Raw genomic sequence first — 18,487 nt, 5'->3', positions numbered from 1 at the left:
CAGAGGTAATCTGGTAAAAATGAAGCTATTAGGATGAGTCCTGATTCACTGGTGCCCTTGTAAGGAGGTGAAATTTGGACACAGAATAGGGACAGGCACAGAGGGGAACTTGTGTGAAGATGAGGGGGTGAGGACAGAGCTCAGGGTGATGATCTATAAGCTAATGACCACCAGATTGCCAGCTAAAATCGGAAACCAGAAGACATCGGGAAACAACCCTGCTGACACCTTGATCTTGAACTTCCATCCTCCAGAACCATGAGCATGAATTTCTGTTGATTAAGCCATCAACTTTGTGGGACTTTGTGGGACTTTGTTGCAGCAGTTCTAGTAAACTAATACAACACTGCACTCTTCCTATCAAGAGGTGGAGTCCATTTATCACCCCCTTGAATCTGGGCTGGCTTTGTGACTTTCTTTAGCCAATAGAATGAGGTAGAAATAATGAAATGGTACTTCTGGGTCGAGGTCTATAAGAGGCCTGGCTTCTTTCATCTCCCCCAGGAGAGAAACCAGCCTACCATGTCTTAAGGCCATTCTACAGGAGAGGTCCCATTGAGAGGGAAACCATTTGGATTGTTCCAGACCCAGCCAGGCTTCCAGCTGATGTCCCTAACCAACAGCGCATGCAGCAGAAGAACTGTCTAACTGAGCCCAGTGAACCCAAAGAGTTGAGAAATCAGAAATTATTGTTTTAACCCACTAAGTTTTGAGGGTGGTTGGTTATGCAGCGAAAGGCAACTGAAACGAACTTTGGCAAGTCTTCTAGCATCCCTGCCACAGTAGTCCCTACAGTGAGAAGCCTCGGGTGCCATCCTTGCTACTGTCCTCCCCAGTGGATTCTGGGTGCCGCCTGTTTCCTCACATTGCTCACTTCCTCAGAAAACTCTTCAGTGGTGCGTCTGGTTGCAGGGTCCCGGTGAAGCCAGCACCCCTGCTGCACAGGAGAGTAGGAAAGAGCAATTTGGCTTTGGAGGAGGAGGTACAGGATTCGTGACATGGAAAATTCCCCAAACTCAGAAGGATGTTCAAAAGCTACTGGGCACCCCTGAAATGACGAGGGCTCTCCACAAGGGCCAAGTATATATATATTTTTGTGAACTCTCTGTGTGCTTGGCACACAGCTCTGGACCCATTCACCTTCTAATTGTAAACAGTGCCCTGACATCACCCTTCCTCACTCCGCATCCCTGTGGTTTGGAATGGACCGACTCCAGGGCTGGGCATGTGATTCAGGCCCAAACAATGATATGTGATCCAGGTGGAGCCAACTTGGTGTAACTTTGGCTTTTTGGTAGGACAGTTGAAAGAAATGAGGACTTGAGCTGTGAAGGTGGACTTAGAAGCCCTGGTAGCCATCTTGCCACAGCAAGAAACAGAGAAGAGAGATGGGGAAGGGAAGACTAAGTCTTGACGGTATTTTTAAAGCCTCTTGGTACCCAGATCAGGCAGACCATGGGCATCTTCTCTCATGCGAGCGTACGTATGTCCTACTTGCTTACACCAAACCAATCTGAGTAGTTTTTCATCATTCGTCAAATCCGCATTAATGTTTTTATTTAATACAATGACTCTTTGGAGTAGGTATTATTTATTAATTCCATCTCACAGATGAGGAAACCGAAGCACAGGGAGGCCACATAGAGGCCAAATTTAAACCCAGGAAGTTAATTTTGAGAGCCACTCAGAAACCTTCCTCTTCCACAGTAACAGGGAAGGATTCACAGAGGAAGGTGTGACATTTAACCTGATCTTTAACTCTAAGGGGACACAGGAATTGGTAGGGAGGGAGCGGAAAGGTTTTCTAGGTGAAGGGACTAGCCTGGGCACTGACCAGGACTTTTCTGCTGAGAAGAAACTTCACCTAAAATTCACCATCTCCCTGCCTTGAAGCCTATCCTCACATGGGTTCCTCCTGCCCAGGAACATCAAACCCCACTTCTGTAGAGACACCTCTGTTCTCCAGGCCTCCACCCGTGTGGACTTATGCTCTGCACTGGGGCCTGGCAGGTCCCCTGTAGGGTCTAGGTTAGATGAGGCACCCTCCTCAGCCTGAAAGACAGTTCAGGACAAGGGCCTGGCTTCCCCCCAACACTTCCACCCCTTGGACTTGGTCTCTATGGGCTCCAGGAGGCCCTGGAGATGCTCACAGGGTTAAACAGAATGAAATGGTACTAGACCAAGTGACCTTGCCCCTTAAAAGAGCACAGAGAGGGGCGCCTGGGTGGCTCAGTGGGTTAAGGCCTCTGCCTTCAGCTCAGGTCATGGTCCCAGGGTCCTGGGATCGAGCCCTGCATTGGGCTCCCTGCTCAGAGGGGAGCCTGTTTCCTCCTCTCTCTCTCTCTCTCTTTCTCCCTGCCTGCCTCTCTGCCCACTTGTGATCTCTGTCAAATAAATAAAAATCTTAAAAAAAAAAAAAAAGAGCACAGAGGAAAAACTGCACAAGGGATCAGAACAGTGCTTGCAGGATCTCAAATAGGGAATAAGTAATTTCCAAATAACTACGATTTTTTAAAAAGATTTTATTTATTTATTTGACAGAGAGAAATCACAAGTAGATGGAGAGGCAGGCAGAGAGAGAGAGAGAGAGAGAGGGAAGCAGGCTCTCTGCTGAGCAGAGAGCCCGATGCGGGACTCGATCCCAGGACTCTGAGATCATGACCTGAGCCGAAGGCAGCGGCTTAACCCACTGAGCCACCCAGGCGCCCCAAATAACTACGATTTTTAAAAGAAAATAAAAAGTGACCTTCACACCTATTTGCTTCGGTTTTTATTAAATCGACCTATTTGCTTCGGTTTTTATTAAATCGACGATGAGGCAGTGGGTACTACTGAAGGCTGTTTTCTGAAAGGCCAGCTCTGCTCCGCGGGCTGCAAAGGGATGGGCCGTGGCGGTGTGAGCGCCCCCTGCCACCTGCCCCACACCCCTCAAACGCCCGCTGTCTAGAGTTGGCGACTGAGGCACGGAGGTCTCAGAGGCGTGGTGGCAGGCGGCTGGAGCGGTGGAGGCACCGGTGTGGGGGAGAAAATGAGATTGGTGGCAGCCCCTGGGGACGAGCCCTCTGTTTCCAACCGAGATCCAGTGTCGGGTCTGCGCGAGTGAAGGCAGCTCCAGCAGGAGAGATGGACGCCTCTTCCCTCCAAAAGCAGGGTTCTGAACTCCGCGGGTAAACCGAGGCCCGAGCTCTGGCTCTGCGGGTCGTCTCGCAGGCAGCCTCGGCCCGAGTTACGCCCAGGACAGGGCGGGCCGGGCTGGGCTGGCTGCTGTTCTTTTGGGCCTGAGTGGGGACGTTTGGCGCCCGGCTAGAGAAGGGGGTGTCGGGCCCAGGTGCGGAGCGCGGGGTTGGACGCTTCGGAGGCGGGGGCCGGCGGGTCTTTGCCTCCCGCTGCCCCAGCTTCCCCGCCCCCGGCGAGCCCGGCCGGGGAGGAGCTCGGCGCGTCCCCGCCCCGAGGCGGAGCGCAGGGGGAGGGGGGGGGGCCGGGCGCGGGCGGACCCGGCGGGGTGGGCCGGGGACGCGAGGCGGAGCGGGGCTCCACACAGGCCGCAGCGGCTGGCTCGGGCCCCTACGGTCCCGGCGGCGGCTGGAGGAGGAAGCCAGGCGGCTGGAGGAGGAGGGGAGGCGGAGGAGGCCGAGGCTGGAGCGCCGCTTACCGCAGACTCACTTCCCCGGCTCAGCAGGGAAAGGTACCGCGCGCCGGCTCCCGGCCCCTGGCCCCTCGGCCCCGAGCCCCCCAGCTTTCGTTCGCGCCGGCAGGGGCTGCGGCAGCCACGGGAAGGCGAGGGGCCCCGAGCGGCCCCGAGGGCTCCGGCGGCCGGGGGCTGCGGCGGCCAGCGCGGCGCTCGGGCGGGAGGGCTGGGGTGTGCGGCAGCCGGCAGGAGTCTCGCGGAGAGCGGTGGGCGCCGCGCCCCCCTCGCTCGCGTCCGGGGAAGCGGTGGTCCGGCCGGGTGCGGTGATCCCCGGGCGGGGGGCTGCGCTGGCCAGGCCAGCGCACGGCGGTGGAGGGCAGGCCGGACCTCCGGAGCTGCGTGCGGCAGGGGAGCGTCCCGGGCGCCCCGCGGGCGCGCTCGGTGGGCGCAGACAAAGCCGGGCGCCGGCGCCCCGCGACGACTCGGGCGGTCCAGGGGGTGGGCGCTGGGGAGAGAAGAGAAGATGCCGGGGCGACGGCCGGGACACGGGGAGAGGCCGGGGCGCCCTCCCTCCGGCTGTCCGGGTGGTCTAAGGGGGGGGAGCGGCGGGTAGGGTGGGGAGCAGCTCTCTCCGAAGGGCCAACTAGGGAGCCAGCTTGGAAAAGGGGTAGGCTGTACTGAGCGCTCACTTTGGGGGGAGGGGCTGAGAGAGGCGGCTGCCTTGGGGCTGGGGGCTGGGGCTCTGGTAGGGGAGGTGAGGGGCGCGTGTACCCCCTCAGAGCTAGCACTAGGAAGAGGCACAGCCCCGATGAGGTAAGTGCAGTGGCAGGCACCAATGGTGAGATGTACCCACAGGTAGTTTGTCGAACCTGCTGGTGGTGACACATGCCCTGCCGTCTGTGGGACGCGCAGCCTGATGTTCAGCAGGTGCTCCAGGGGTCGTTGGAGTGGACATGAATAGAAGGTTAGGTAGGCATGCGACTGAAAGTGTGTGCGGGGAAGGCCCTGTGTTTGTAATCTGGCACTTCTGCCCCCCTTCCTTCTTGTGAGGTGGGGAGGAAGCATCTCAGTTCCTTCCACAGACCCAGTCTGCCACTTGGGCTCCAAGGTGGTCTGCTCCTTGTCCCTCACTCCTGGATTACTTCCCCTCTCTCCAGTGTTAGAAGTGTCTTCTTTTTTCCTGGGTAAGAACACTTCTTGACACCCTCCTTCCCACAGTTATAGCCCCTCCCTTTTTTTCCCCCCTTCATCCTTCATTTTTCCTCCCTTACACACCTACTTCTCCACTTCTCTTCACAGCAGAACTTCTCCGAAGAGCTGTCTGCACCTGCTGGAGCACATTCCTTTGCTTCTGTCCTAGCACTTCACTGAAACTGCCCCAGTCAAGGTTTCCAGGGATTTCCACACCCCCACAAGCAGGTCTTCCTTGACCCCCGCTTGGTTTTATTGATCTTTTCTCCTTTAGAATCAATATCCTCTCTTGACTTCTGGTTTTCCTTCTCCTTCCCTGGCTATGCCATCTTTAGGGATCTTTGGGGACAACTCCTTCACTCAGCTCTAAATGTTGTAAGATCCCAGGGCTTTGTCCTCAGTCCCTCCTCTGTCCTGACTCCCTACTATTTACCTAACTTCCCAGCTCTCATTCTTTCTTAGGATTTTTAAAATCAAGCAGTAGTTTACAAACACACTGATCTTAAGTGTACATCAGTTTCCTTCTCAGGATTTTAAGTAGCAAATTTTGTCACTGGCTCCAGCTTCTCTATCTCGCTGCCCATCTGTTGATTTGGGGTGTCCTGGATGTCTCATAGGTATGAAAACTTCATATGGATGACACAAAACCCTGACTGCACTCTCCAAAGGTGACCCTCTGTGGGCCTTCCCATTTCTCTAAACAGCCCATAACCCACCCACCTTTAAAGACAGGAACAGGTGGCACCAGCTCCTCCCTTTGCCTCCATTCCCACATCTAGCAAGATCTATCTCAGGGCTGTTCTTCATGCTCTGACTCCACTGCTGTGGCCCCAGGCTACTGCCCCAGGACAAACCACCTTTTATGTCTTGCCCCCCGTGCTGTAGTAGCTGCTCTCTGCTTTCTCCAAATTCCCATTTGCCCACCTCTAATCTATTGTAATTGAGCAGCAAGAATGATTTAGAAAAATAGTGATTAGATAATCACATTCCTCTAAAACCCTTGATAGTTCCCTATTGCACTAGGAATAAAATTTTAAAGCTTACTGATCAGACCCTCCATGATCTGGACACTATTGATTTCCTCCCGCCTTATCCTGACCACGTCCCCTTTGTATTCTTCCTGATAACCAGGTCTGAATCACTTCTGCCCCCTGAACACCAGCTCTTTCCTGCCCTGGGCCTTTGCTTGTGCCATTTTCTCTGCCTGGAATGTTCTTCTGGGGTTTTCTACTGGGCTGGCTCTCAACTTAAAGGTGCCTTCCCTGGGGCGCCTGGGTGGCTTAGTGGGTTAAGCCTCTGCCTTCAGCTCAGGTCATGATCTCAGGGTTCTGAGATCAAGTCCTGCATTGGGCTCTCTGCTTGGCAGGGAGCCTGCTTCCTCCTCTCTCTCTCTCCCTCTCTGCCTACTTGTGATCTCTCTGTCAAATAAATAAATAAAATCTTTAAAAAAAAAAAAAGAAAGGTGCCTTCCCAGTCTTCATAGAGGTCCCCTCCCCACTCCCCTGTAATGCATCATAGCACCTTATTTCCTTTCTTTACTTTGTCCAGCTTCTCAAGGGCTGGACCTTGACTGAATGGCCTACGACTGTACCTGGAGCATCTAGCAGAGTTCCTGGCATGTAGCTGACTCTCGGGAAGTCTTTTTTTTTTTTAATATATATTTTTAAAGATTTTATTTATTTATTTGACAGAGAGAAATCACAAGTAGATGGAGAGGCAGGCAGAGAGAGAGAGAGAGAGGGAAGCAGGCTCCCTGCTGAGCAGAGAGCCCGATGCGGGACTCGATCCCAGGACCCTGAGATCATGACCTGAGCCGAAAGCAGCGGCCTAACCCACTGAGCCACCCAGGCGCCCCACTCTCGGGAAGTCTTGAGCCAGGTGGGAAGGTCAGGGCTGGGTTAGGCAGAAAGACATGGGTATTGCAGTCAGTGGACGAGCCCCCTCTTTAAACCTTAAGTGCCCCTGAGGATTTTTATTTTCTGTCCACAAAAGAAGTTGTACAAATTGCTATAAAATCGGACTGCTAGTAGGATGTGAAACAGGAAGTGGGAAAGGTTCAGGCAAGCTCAAAAGCCAGGCCTGTATGCCTAGAGGGGGATTGGGTAGGTTTGGGGCATATGGGGTTGATGTGGATTGTGGTGGGTGGGGCATCAATGATTTCAATTGCTCTCTTTGGTGGAAATCCAGGCTGGGTCAGCAGCGAGCTCTGTGTGTGTGTGATCTAACTCAGGAGATGGGGGCAGTCTGGGCAGACAGATTTATTTCAGGCCTATCCCTTGGGTACCTGCTGGGTGCCCAACCCTGGGGGCAGGGAGTTGAAGGGGAAGAGGCTGGGGCTTGGGGTCTTTCTGTAGGCCCTTGTCTCTGCACCTACAGCTCTCCTCTTTGTACAAAGGAGCCGGCTGAGAATCCAACTGTGTGACTGGTGCTCTCAGAATGGAGAGCTGAGAACCAGGGGACCTGAGCTCTGGGAGGGCCCTGGATAGAGGGACTGGTGATGGACCAGTGGGATGGTGTGAGGGGAGCGCTGGAACTAGGGACTGGGGGTTCAGACCTAGGGTCGGGCTGACATACCTAGGAAGAAACTGGAACAAGGGGAGTATCCTGTTGGGAGAAATCAAGCAGAGCACGGGAGGCTGGCCCAGGGCCCTGGTATACTCATTGGATGCCAGGCAGTTGTTTAAAGACTTTGCAAATATTAACCCCTTTCATCCTCTTAACAGCTCTATGAGGTGGGTCTTATTCCCATTTTATAGATGGGAAGACCGAGGCACAGTCATATAACTCAGTAGAGATAGAATGAGGATTTGAACTCAGGGAACCTGGCTCCAGAATCCATGCCTTAAGCCACTCCACTCTGCCACTTCTTTTATGCCTCTCAGATCCGCACCAGCTGAAGGCTTCTTAACAAACAAGGGCTTTTTCTGACTCCCAAAGGTTCCTGGCCTTGAGGGGGGGCAGGTAGGAAAGTAGTCATACATTCTAAGGTAGAAGTGGTCCTCACTCAGAGTGGGCAGCTGAGATTCTCTGCTTCATGCCCCATTTTTTCCAGGAGGGGCTCCAGGCCCAGGCCAAGTAGTTGGGTGTCACGGAGACTGTGATTTTGGGGTGCTGGGGAGGTCAAGTGCAAAAACAGCTCCCTAAAAAACAAAACAAAACAAAACAAAAATCAGCTCCCTGCTTGGGATGCCATTAGAATGTCACCTCTCACTCTTAATCTCACAAACTGAGGGTTGTTGGGGGTTGGGGGGGTAGGGAGAGGGTGGTTGGGTTATGGACACTGGGCACGGTATATGCTATGATGAGTGTTGTGAAATGTGTAAGCCTGATGATTCACAGACCTGTACCCCTGGGGCAAATAATACATTATGTGTTAATAAAAATAATTAAAAAAAAAAAAGAATGTCACATCTCTGGGTTTAGCATTGCCCATTGGCCTCATCATCTGCCTTTGGAGAACTCAGGAGGTCAGGTAGGGGCTCTGCAGATAACCTGCTTTGGATTACTTCTAGAATGTTGCCAGGTGGAGCTTCATACATGGCCTTGGCTTCGAGCAGAGCTGGGGGCACAGAGAAATGATACTTGAATAGAGCTTAATCCACATCACTACTCATCCTGTCCTTACCTCTTTTTGTCTGTCTGTCTGTAAAATGGAATGGGAGAAACTTTATCCTTGCCCTCCAGAGGTTGTGGAAGCTGGGAACTCCTCGAGGTTACATGCTTCAGTGCCTTCTTGTAGACCCAACATAAGGGAGTAAGGACTTCCCATGAGGTGCCAGCCCCAGGAACTGGGCCAGGAAGGAGGGAGGCGGGTAGAGGGTGTGGCAGCCCTGTCCTTCGAGGCTTTCCTGTTTGGTCATGAGGATGCCTCTGGGCAGGTGACTTGGCTTCCTCAGGGCCTGGCTGGCTAGCCGAACAAGGGATGCTGACCATATAGGTATGGAGTTTCTGCTCCAAATTCTGAGTCCCAGATTCAGAGATCTGCTCCTCTATCTTTGCAAATCCTGCCAGACCCCCAGGAAAAGAGGGAGGAAGGGTTGGTGGCATTCTTTTCACTTTGGGAAATTGAGGAAAAGAGGGAGGAAGGGTTGGTGGCATTCTTTTCACTTTGGGAAATTGAGGCACAGAGTAAACACACCACTGGCAGAAGCTCACCAGGCCCATGGTTCTTGGGAGTGCCCCTTCTTGGGCAGGGACACTTGTCCATACTGAGTCCTTGTCTGCTGGGTTGAGGTGAAGACGGTGGCAGAGCCTGAGGCTGGCAGGCTGGAGTTGAGGGTGGACGTCTCCTCAGCTGGACCTTGTTACCTGTGGTCAGCACCTATGCTCCTGTCTGGTGCTCAGAGCCATTGGGAACATGAGAGCTCCACTCTGCAGGAAATGAGTGAGCCATGCCAGATGTGATATAAGGAGTTGTAGTTCAGCCTGCTTCCTGGAGGAGGTGATGCCTTAGAGGGCCCTGAAGTTCTGAGCAGCATTAGCCAACAGAGGAGGAGATGGCATTCCCAAGGTGAAGGGAGAGTCAAGCTTGGAGAACTGGGTTGAAGCCAGGTCAGGGAAGGTCTTCACTGGGTGCTGAGTCTAGACTTGATTCCCGAGGCCCTGGGGGGCCATCGAAGGTTATAGGCCTCAGGTGCGATGACTTGATCAGACCAGTGATCTATAAAAGTGCTTCTCAAACTCTAACATGTAGATCACCTGGGCATCTTGTTAAAATGTAGGCTCTGATTCAGTGGGTCTAGGCTGGGGCCTGAGCCTCTGTATCTCGCACATGCTCCCAGATGGTGAAAACCTGCCGATCCAGGCCGTGTTTGTGTGGGGAGGGTTGAGACTGGGGACTCAGGGCTCAGGCAGGCAGGTACAGTGACAGGTGCAGCTCAGGTGGGACCAAGAACAGGTAAAGGGGCCCATCGTGGCTCCCATGGACTGTGTGGTAGGAGGCATAGGAGCTACGTGTGTGGGGGGCGCTGAGGGAGGGGAGTACATAGAGGGTGTGGGATGCGCGGACCACTCTGCTGGGAGGGGGTGCTTGGAGTCTGGGTCTCAGATGGTTAATATAGGCCTGATTTTCCCAGTTACCTGACTGTGAGGAACTCTCAAGATCACGAGAGGGTGTCTCAGGCGACTTCCCCAAGGCAGGGTGACACAGGGCCAGCGTAAAGGGGACCTTATCTTTGCTGACAGCTGAGCCTGGCCCTGTGGGTAGCCAATCTGGGGTGAGCACTCTTCCTCCAGCCAGGGTGGGGCCAAGAAGATTGGGGAAACAGCCCCAGACATGCCATCCTCTCCTAAAAGTCCCCAAAGTCATCCCAGCCTCTGAGCTGTCACCCCCAGGGTGTGCATTGTACCTCACTCTGGCCTGCGTGAGTCCTGGCAGCTGGTACTGATGGTTACCTGAGCTGCTTTTGGGGTTTTATCCCACCTGGTGACCTCCCCTCCACCTCTGTACCTGGAAGTGAGGAGGCCTGGATGCTTCTCTCTGCCCTGCCCCTGACCGGGCAGCCACAGGCAAGTGTCTGCTCCCCTCGGAGGCCCTAGTTTTCTGTAAATTGAAGGAGTCCATTCCCTCCCTGGGAAGTAGGGCAGGGTTGGGGGAGAGGGTTACAGGGTTTGCTGGGTGGGGCACGGCATCTCAGAACAGCAGCTTCATTTGTTTTAATTTTGGTTTAATATTAAAATTCAAGGCTAATGATGGAGTAGAAATAAGCAGTTTGTCCAAAAGCAGTGTCCAGCTTGCTCTGGAGATTTCCCAGGCCGCTTGCTGTTTGGGTCCTACATGGCCTGGTGCTATGGGAGGAGGGTGGTATCTGAGGGCCCCAGTCAGATGAGGTCCCTTCCAGACGCTGGCAGGAGGGGAGGCAGTCACTTCACCCAGAGGAAGGTGGAAAGGACAGAAACTGAGGGCAGCACTGAGAGGGACTCTCGGGCTGAGTTCATCAAATGTCCCATATATGTCGTAAAAGGATACCTGTGATCCCTGCCTATCTGACCTCTGCCATGCCAGGCTGTTCTGTAGGGGTTGGGGGGGGGGGGCAGCATTTCTTAAAGACTGTTCTGAGAAACTCCAGGGGTTCTGGGACAGGTAAGGGTAGAAGCTGGGAAATTCGTTCCTCCAGCCTGTGGGAGATTCAGAATGCATGTAAGAGAATTAAAGGTTCTGATAAGTCCTGCAGAAAAAGAAATCTTTTGTTATTTCCTAAACTGATTTGACCATGAAAATCTTTGTTGGAGAAGACTGCCTAATAATATGTCCCACTGACCAGGAAAGCACCCAGTGAGAAGGGCTGTTGTGGAAAGATGCTGCTCCACAAGAAACCACAAATAAGGGTGATGGGTGGGGCTGGAAGTACAAGGTAGGGAAAGAAGGATGACACTAGTTTCCTGGAGGAGGTGGGCTTGGTGGGGTGGGTACTATTTGGACCATAAGTGGAAGAAAAGGGCACTGCAGAGGGAGGGTTGGTCTGAAGGGGAATCTGGGCCCAGACCCAGCCCTCCCTTCTTGTGGCAACAGCTCTGCTCCACTGCACCGGGTGGCTGAGAAAGGCACCTGGGAGGGCCCTTGTGGTAGCTAGGCCTGGGTCTCTGTGATTCTGGGATGGCCTCTCACCACCCCTCCCCTGCCATCTCCTTGTTCTACAAGGTCTCCCAGCCTTTCATCTCAGAGGGTGGGGTTGTGATCTCTGGCCAAGAAGTGAAACTGCTGTGTGCCTCAGTTTCTTCATTTGGACTGTGTGGATGATGTGACTTCCCTTGTAGGGCCATTGTGACACTCAGATACTGGTTGGCTGCTCTCCGTGTGATTGACATGGCTGTAGGCTGTGTCTCTGGTGGGGACCCAGGGAAGGGGACAGTTGTCAGGGACATGAAGAGGTACAAAGGCCAGCAGAGAGCATGGTGAGGCTTAGACCCAAGGAGTCATCTTCTGTAGAGGGGAAGGAAGAGGGATGGTGAGGGTAGCCCGGACCTGCTGTTTAGAGGAGTGGCCCGCAGGGTGGGGACATTCTGACAGATTGAGATGTCACAGGCTTAGCCTGGGTGTAGGAGTCAGAAGGTTCCCTGAGTGCACTTAGGAGATGGGGTGCTAAGCGCAGGTGGAAGGTGGCAGGGGCCTGCCTTGGGGAGCCATCAGAGGTCTTTGAGCAAGGTAGTGGTTTGATCAGAACAATGCTTTAGTGCGAAGCATGGCACGGGTGTGCAGGGATGGTGGGATGGTGGACAGGCCCTTCAAGTACACACATTGGGCTTCCACACAGAAGAGCTGTGTCCCTGAGCACGGGGAGGGAGCAGGTTGCTTATATGACCCTTCTGCTCAGAGTCTCAGAGCTCTGAGTCATTTTCCCAAAAGGTTAAGAATCTCCCCTTGTCCCTTCCAGGAAAGGGTGTTGCCAGTGCGGGAGGGGGAGGGGGCGAGTCCCAGGGCTCCTGCTCCCTGCCTCTCCCTTTCTGCTGCCCGGTGGCTGGTTGGGACAGTCAGGGAGGCCACCCTGCTTCACCCCTTGCCACACCTCATTTCCTCTGAGGTGTGAGGGCTCTTTGTTTGGCAGCTCAGGTGGAGGAGGTGGGGTGTGGCGGCTCCAGCAGTGACCCAGGAGAAGTTGCTGGAATGGTGCGCGGGGGCGGACCTGTGGACAGTGACGAAGGCGCTCAGGAGGTCCTGGCAGAGGATGCCCGGTGAGCGTCTTCACCCAGCCCAGCGCCAGGCTCCTGTCCTCCTCTGCCCTGGCTCCTTCCTCCTCAAACAGGCGGGCACCAGGGTCCGTCCTGCTCTCTCTGCATCAGAGACTGAGAGGACGAAAGATGAAGAAAAGCATTTAGGTTTGGCCAGAGTGGCGTGGCCCGGCTCTGGGGGGAGTGGAGGACCCTGTCTGCTCTGTCCAGATTCCTTTATCCTCTAGCTGCTTCTTGGGGGGAGAATGGTAAGGAAGGTATGATTTAAGACCAGGGGGAGAAGCACTTGGAAATGATGTGTAATTTATTAGGAAAAAGAAGAAAGAACCTATCCACCCTCTGTCAACTTGATGCCAGGCCCTGGCAGACCCATAGTGCCTGTCCTGGCCACACCGCCCCACCTGGCATGAGCTGTTACCCCATTTCACAGTTGGAGACACAGGCAGTGCCAGCAAATGGCATGACTGGGTCTCACAGCCAGATTCTTGGACATCTGGTCTGATGCGCCTTCTTTCCTGCATAGTCCCCCCAGAGCCTGTCCCCAAACCTGCAACCATTCCTCCTTACCCACAACCAGACTTCCTGCCCAAGCCAGCCCAAAGTCTAGACCCCAGGGAGGAGGGGCTGGCAGGTCCTTCTTTTGGACTGGCCAAAAAAATGAGACCTTAAGTCCGCTAGATTTTAAGGTGATTCAAGCAGGAGACACTCAGGATCAACAATGCGCAGGCATCCTTAGGAAAGATTTTTAAATGAGGCTTTTAAATATTAAACACAGAGATCCCTTTTACTCTCTCTCTCTCTCTCACTTTTATTTTAGGAAATTAAAGAAATCATACACAATGTGTGCAGTTAACTTTTGAGTAAATCTGAAAAGGTAGCTCAAGAAAAGACAATGAACTTGACTCATTCCTTGGTCTTACAAAAGAGTAGAGCCTGAGTGTTAAGATCTTACTAAGTGAATTCTGGAGTGCATTATGCCAGATGGCAGATTATGGAAGCTCTCCGAGCCTCAGTTTTCCCCTTCTGTGGAATGGGGATATTGATGTGAGCATCAGCTGATATATTCCTCAGTAAATGCTCAGCACTGGGCTCCGTACCTCACATGCGCTCAGCAAAAGTAGTCCTAACGATAATAACAGAATTTATAAGAACAGACGTTTCTTGATTTCAAAAGCTGGTGAGTTATTAAGTCTGTCTTTGGACTCAACAAAAGGACTTAAAGAATATGTTTATTGTCCAAGCCCAGCGTCTTAACTCTGTAGGTGTTTTATGGATTAAATCATGGGCTCAGGGCCCACATATGCATTTTGAAATGAATACCATTGGCTTTCCAGACCTAGTTCCAGCTCTTCCTGGGGGTGGGGGTGGGGGTGGGGGGTTTCTGCTTCAGGGTTGAACTTTATGGAAAGCGTTTTATTGGGTGATCCAGTGTTGGGACTCGTTAGGACAGCACAGCTAAACTGCTCTGAAGTTACCAGGAGGGGGAATGTCTTGGGCCAGTGAGAAAGGAGGTGACTGTTTAGAGGCAAGTTAGAGTGAGTTGCTCTTAGAATTTTCTTTTGTGTCGGCAAAGTGATCAGACCTCCGTTTCTGTTCTTGGTTATAGAGGACAAAACTGAGGGCAAAGGGCTGTGGCCCAGCCCAGCGTCGTGCCTGGCAAACCCTAAGCCAGCCCTCATGGGGTAGGGTAGTTGGGGGGTGTGCAGCCCGCCCCACCAGGGCCTTGGCTGGGAGGCAGGTGGCCTCCCAGTGGCAGCCCCAGGTTTTGGCAGTGCAGCTGGGCTGAGCAGCCAGGCCCGGGGGATGCCTCCTACCAGCCCCCGAGTGCCTGGCACAATGTGTTCAGTGTCAGTCTGTGGGGAGGGTAAGACAGGAGATGTGCCAAGCAGAGGGCAGTCCTCAGGCCTGCTGCCTGGGAGGCTGAGTGGGAGCCTGAGAACCCAGCGAGCATGGGGGCAGAGAGAGAGGAGCTCAGGGTTGTCAAGCCCTGCTCTGCCCCTCACTCTATCCGGGTGGCCTCCCTCCCATCTGGGAACCTTTCTGAGCCTGTTTTGTTCATCTGTAAAATGGGCAGCAGGATGTTGTATTAAAAGATTCAGTGACCGGAGAGGCGAGCCCCCAGCATGGGACCTGGCACACAAAGGGCTCCCTATATACAAGTTTGCTATGGAGTGTATCTGGTGGCTGGGTGTTTTGAGGCTGTTTTCCTTTTCTTTTCTTCATTTTGGGACGCTGCATGCCACCATTGCCCAGTGATAAACTCTGGTGAGTGGGGGCATAGGAGAAGGAGCTTTGCCCAGAAAGAGTTTACTGCAGGAAGGGGGACAGAGTCCTGCTAAGCCTTTCAGGTCCCCACAAACACTGTGGGCAGCCCAGCTCTGCCCTTGGGGCAGGGTGCCTCTTTGGGGGCAGGGTGTCCCCAGCCAGGCAGCACGGGGACCCTGTGGCTCAGGAGAGAGGATGGGCTTGGAGGCCAAGCACAGACGGGCTTTGTGCAGTCACGAGGGGCCTGCTGGCGGCGGCGGGAGTGGGGGAGTAGGGGGGTGGAGGGGGGGGGAACTGTGCCCAGGCTGAATTTGTCTCCCAGCCTCGGTTCTTGTCAGTGGTTTTGAAAGAGTCAGTGGAAAGTGCTGACTGGGCTGTCCTCCTTCACCCCAGAACTGAGGCTGCTGCGGCTCCTGGCAGGGAGAGGGGAGAAGCCCCGCAGGGAAGCAGCCACCTCCTCCTCGTCCACCAGCTCCGCCTCCCAGGCTTGGAGGACGCCATCCACAGAATGGGTGGATCTCTGGGTGCTGGTGGCTCACCCGGGTCAGAGGCTGCAGGGAGCTGGGATAGCTCCCCCCCAGGGGGGCCCTCCTGCTCAAGGATCCTGCACCAAGTTCTCTGGCCTCAGTTCTCTTCCTCCTCCTCACACGCTTGTGGTGAAGGGTGAGGGGATGGCCTGTTCACGCAGAACTTGTCAGGGTTTGCCGGTGTCATGTCTGTCACCCAAGTCATCCTGATCCTGCCCTCACCCCCACCCCCACATCCTGTCATTCAGCCAGTCCCCAGAGGGTCACCACAGCACTCTCATCCTCTGCTTCCCTCCTGCCTGTCACGTCCTCTGTTCCAGTGTCACCGTGTGGGCCAGACTTCCCTGACCTCCCCATACAGAGCAGCAGCCTCTCCCCTCACCCTGCTTTTGTGTGGTGGCACTTGTCACCCCGGACCCGTTGGACCCTGTGGGGCGTTCGTGGGGGAGGCTTCTGGCTGTCGCTGGATCCTGGCTACCTGCCACAGAGTAGCACTCATGGAACATTTTTGTTTCTGTACTTGTTCTTACTGTTTCTATTGTGGTAAAAGATACATTACATTAAATTTACCATCTCGCCCATTTTTAAGTATACAGTTCAGTGGTATTAAGGACATTCACTTCTGCACTCCCTCCTCACCATCCATCTCTAGAACTTTCCTTCATCTTTCAAAACTGGAACTATTCCCATTAAACATGAGCTTCCCCATCTCCCCCTCGTCTCAGCCCCCCGCACTCACCACTCTACTTTCTGTGTCTATGGATTCCATCACTCTTGGTCCCTCATAGCAGTGGGATCACACAGTAATTGTCCTTTTGTGACTGGCTTATTTCACTTTGCGTGATGTCCTCAAGGTGCATGACGTTGTAGCGGTGCCAGAATGTCCATCCTTTTTAAGGCTGAATAATATTCCATTGGGTATGCCGACCACATCCTATTGCTCCATCTACCGATGGACACTTAGCTGGCTCCCAGCTTCTGGCTATTTTGGATAATGCTTCTACGGATGTGGCTGACTACCTATGTCTTTAAGACCCTGCTTTCAATTCTTTCACACACACCCCCAGGAGTGGAATTGCTGGATCATACGGGAACTTCAGATTTAGATCTTACATTTATTTATTTATTTATGGGGGTGGGGGCAGAGAGAGAGGGAGAGGATCCCAAGCAGACTCTGCGCACTGAGCTTGGAGCCTGATGCCAGGCTCCGTCTCAGGACCAACACCGACAGTCGGCCACTCAACTGGCGGAGCCATCCAGGCGCCCCTGTATTTAATTTTTAAAAAGCCCCTCCACCCTGCCTCCCACGACAACTCTGCCATTTTACATTTCTACCAACAGTGCGCAAGGGCTCCCCTTTCTTCGCATCCTCACCCAGCCTTGTAGTAGCCATCCTAATGGGTGTGAGGACAAAATATTTTTGCGTGAATGAGTGAAAATCTGCTCCTGCTTCCTCCCGCCCCCATTTTTGCCCCTCTCCCCTCAGGCCTCATTTTCTCTCTTATCTTGTTGGTGTTCATCTCTGTGGCTTCTCCACTGGCGACACCCTTGGCCTGGAACATACCGCCAGGCTTCAAGAGGCAGCTGACACATCCTGCCCTCCTCACTGCACCCCTCCCCGCCAGGTCTTGTGCTCACCCAGACTTCTCCCCACTCTTCACCCTGCTCTACTCAGAGTCTGCAGTGCCTGTGTTGTTGCTGAGGGACAGTGTGACCATCCTGCCCCTTTCTCTGGAGGGCTGGGGTGCTGAGAGAAGTTGCAGCCCTCTGGGGAGCCAGGGCCATCCTGCCCCTTCTCCTGGGGGCCCCTGGCGGGGGGGGGGGGGGGGGGGGGGGGAGCGACAAGCTTAGGTATGCGGCTCAGTCACCTGGGGAAGCTGAGGGGTGCCTTGCAGGCCTTCAGAGCAGCTCAGGTGGGGGCCGCTGCGGCAGCAGAGGAAGGTCATGTGAGGGCAGCCACGTGGGGCCGGGGGCTCCCTGGTCTGGAGCTGGGGCGGATGAGTCCTAGAGTGGGGGAAGAGTGCTGTTGAGAGTTATCTTGGAAGCGGTGCCACTAGAGCCTTTGCCCTTCCCCCACTGGAGCTCCTTTTTCAGGACTCTTCTGGAAATCTCTGACTCCTCTCCCTGCTCCCACGAGGTGCCTGTCCCATCTTCTCCCGCCGTCACCGGCACAGCTGTTATCACAGCCCTATCCTACCTTCTCTCTTTAACCCATTGCTGTGTCTCAGGAGAGGCAAAACATATAGATCTCTCTGAAGACATCTGAGGGGGAGCCTCGGACCTGTGAGAGATCAGAGCAGAGACGATGGCAATCACCACTGATAGGCGAGGAAATAGAGATCACTGAGGATCCCTGAGAGCTAAACCCTGTCTTGCACGGGGGATCTTCTTGAGGGGAGCAGTCCTCCTGGGCAGAGGTTGGACTTGTCTGGCGGGAGGTGCAGAAGAGCCCTGGGGCCCGCATAGCAGGGAAGCAGGGGAGGGGAGGGGAGGGAAAGGGAGACCCTCAGCCCAACTAGGGGAGGGAGAGGATCTCAGGTCTTGCTTGGCCTTGCTGTTCTTTCTGCCTCCTTGTCCTGCATGGGCGGATCCTGGATGTTCCGGGCTGGCCTGGAGTCTGCACTGGGAGTCTGCCCCAGAGCGGTGATTCTCAGTCTTGGCTCCAAGTGAACCTCATATAGAGCCCTTATAATGTTCAGTCCCAACCCAAAGAGTCTGATTTAAATGAGCAAGCATGTGGGGGGGGGGGTATCGGTAATTTCTAAAAACCTCCAGGTGAGCCTACTGACTGTTTGTGTCTCCTGGGCTTGTAGGTTGTAGGGCCTGGGTCAGACTGTCTTTCGTTCCAACACAGCCCTGAATTTCAGGGAGAAAAAAAAAGGAGCTGGGATCCTGAGGAGAATGGGGAGTCTGCCTGGGGGGGGCGGTCTTTACCTTCGGGGTGACTGGGGAGACAGAATTGCTGACTGTGTTAGTTGCCGATTGCTGTGTAACGAATGGCACCACACTACAGTAGCTTAAAGCAGCTGTGTATTATCCTCAGAGTTTTTGTGGGTCAGGCATTTGGGAGCAGTCTCGGTGGGTGTTCCTGGCTGGGGTCTCTGGGCAGGTTGAGTCAAGATGTCAGCTGGGGCTGCACACACCGGAAGGCTTGACCAGAGCTGGGGGATCTGCTTCCTGGTGGTTCACTCACAGCTTGGCAAGATGG

General features: G+C 54.1%; 1 protein-coding gene and 1 long non-coding RNA gene across 6 annotated transcripts in view; both read left to right on the top strand.

Annotated features, from left to right (window-relative positions):
• The window catches only part of LOC132021754 (uncharacterized), a 63,538-nt gene extending 63,263 nt beyond the window's left edge, over positions 1–275 (top strand). The window contains exon 5 of the long non-coding RNA XR_009405438.1: positions 4–275. This is a non-coding gene — a long non-coding RNA (uncharacterized LOC132021754). The remainder of the gene's footprint in view (positions 1–3) is intronic.
• Positions 276–3,498: 3,223 nt separating this feature from the next.
• LOC132021753 (spermine oxidase) overlaps positions 3,499–18,487 on the top strand; it is a 47,637-nt gene continuing 32,648 nt past the window's right edge. For 2 of the 5 annotated variants that reach the window (XM_059406597.1, XM_059406595.1), the window contains exon 1: positions 3,499–3,685. The gene's annotated coding sequence lies outside the window, so the exon portion shown is untranslated. Of the gene's footprint in view, positions 3,686–10,133; positions 10,328–18,487 lie in introns of those variants that run through there. The other 3 variants (XM_059406600.1, XM_059406599.1, XM_059406596.1) reach the window with 2 other exon arrangements.

Source organism: Mustela nigripes, chromosome 7 (assembly GCF_022355385.1).
Source record: "Mustela nigripes isolate SB6536 chromosome 7, MUSNIG.SB6536, whole genome shotgun sequence".
In the NCBI taxonomy this organism is placed as follows: domain Eukaryota; kingdom Metazoa; phylum Chordata; class Mammalia; order Carnivora; family Mustelidae; genus Mustela; species Mustela nigripes.
The sequence above is the reverse complement of the archived record's forward strand: the minus strand, read 5'-3'. Positions and strand labels throughout refer to the sequence as shown.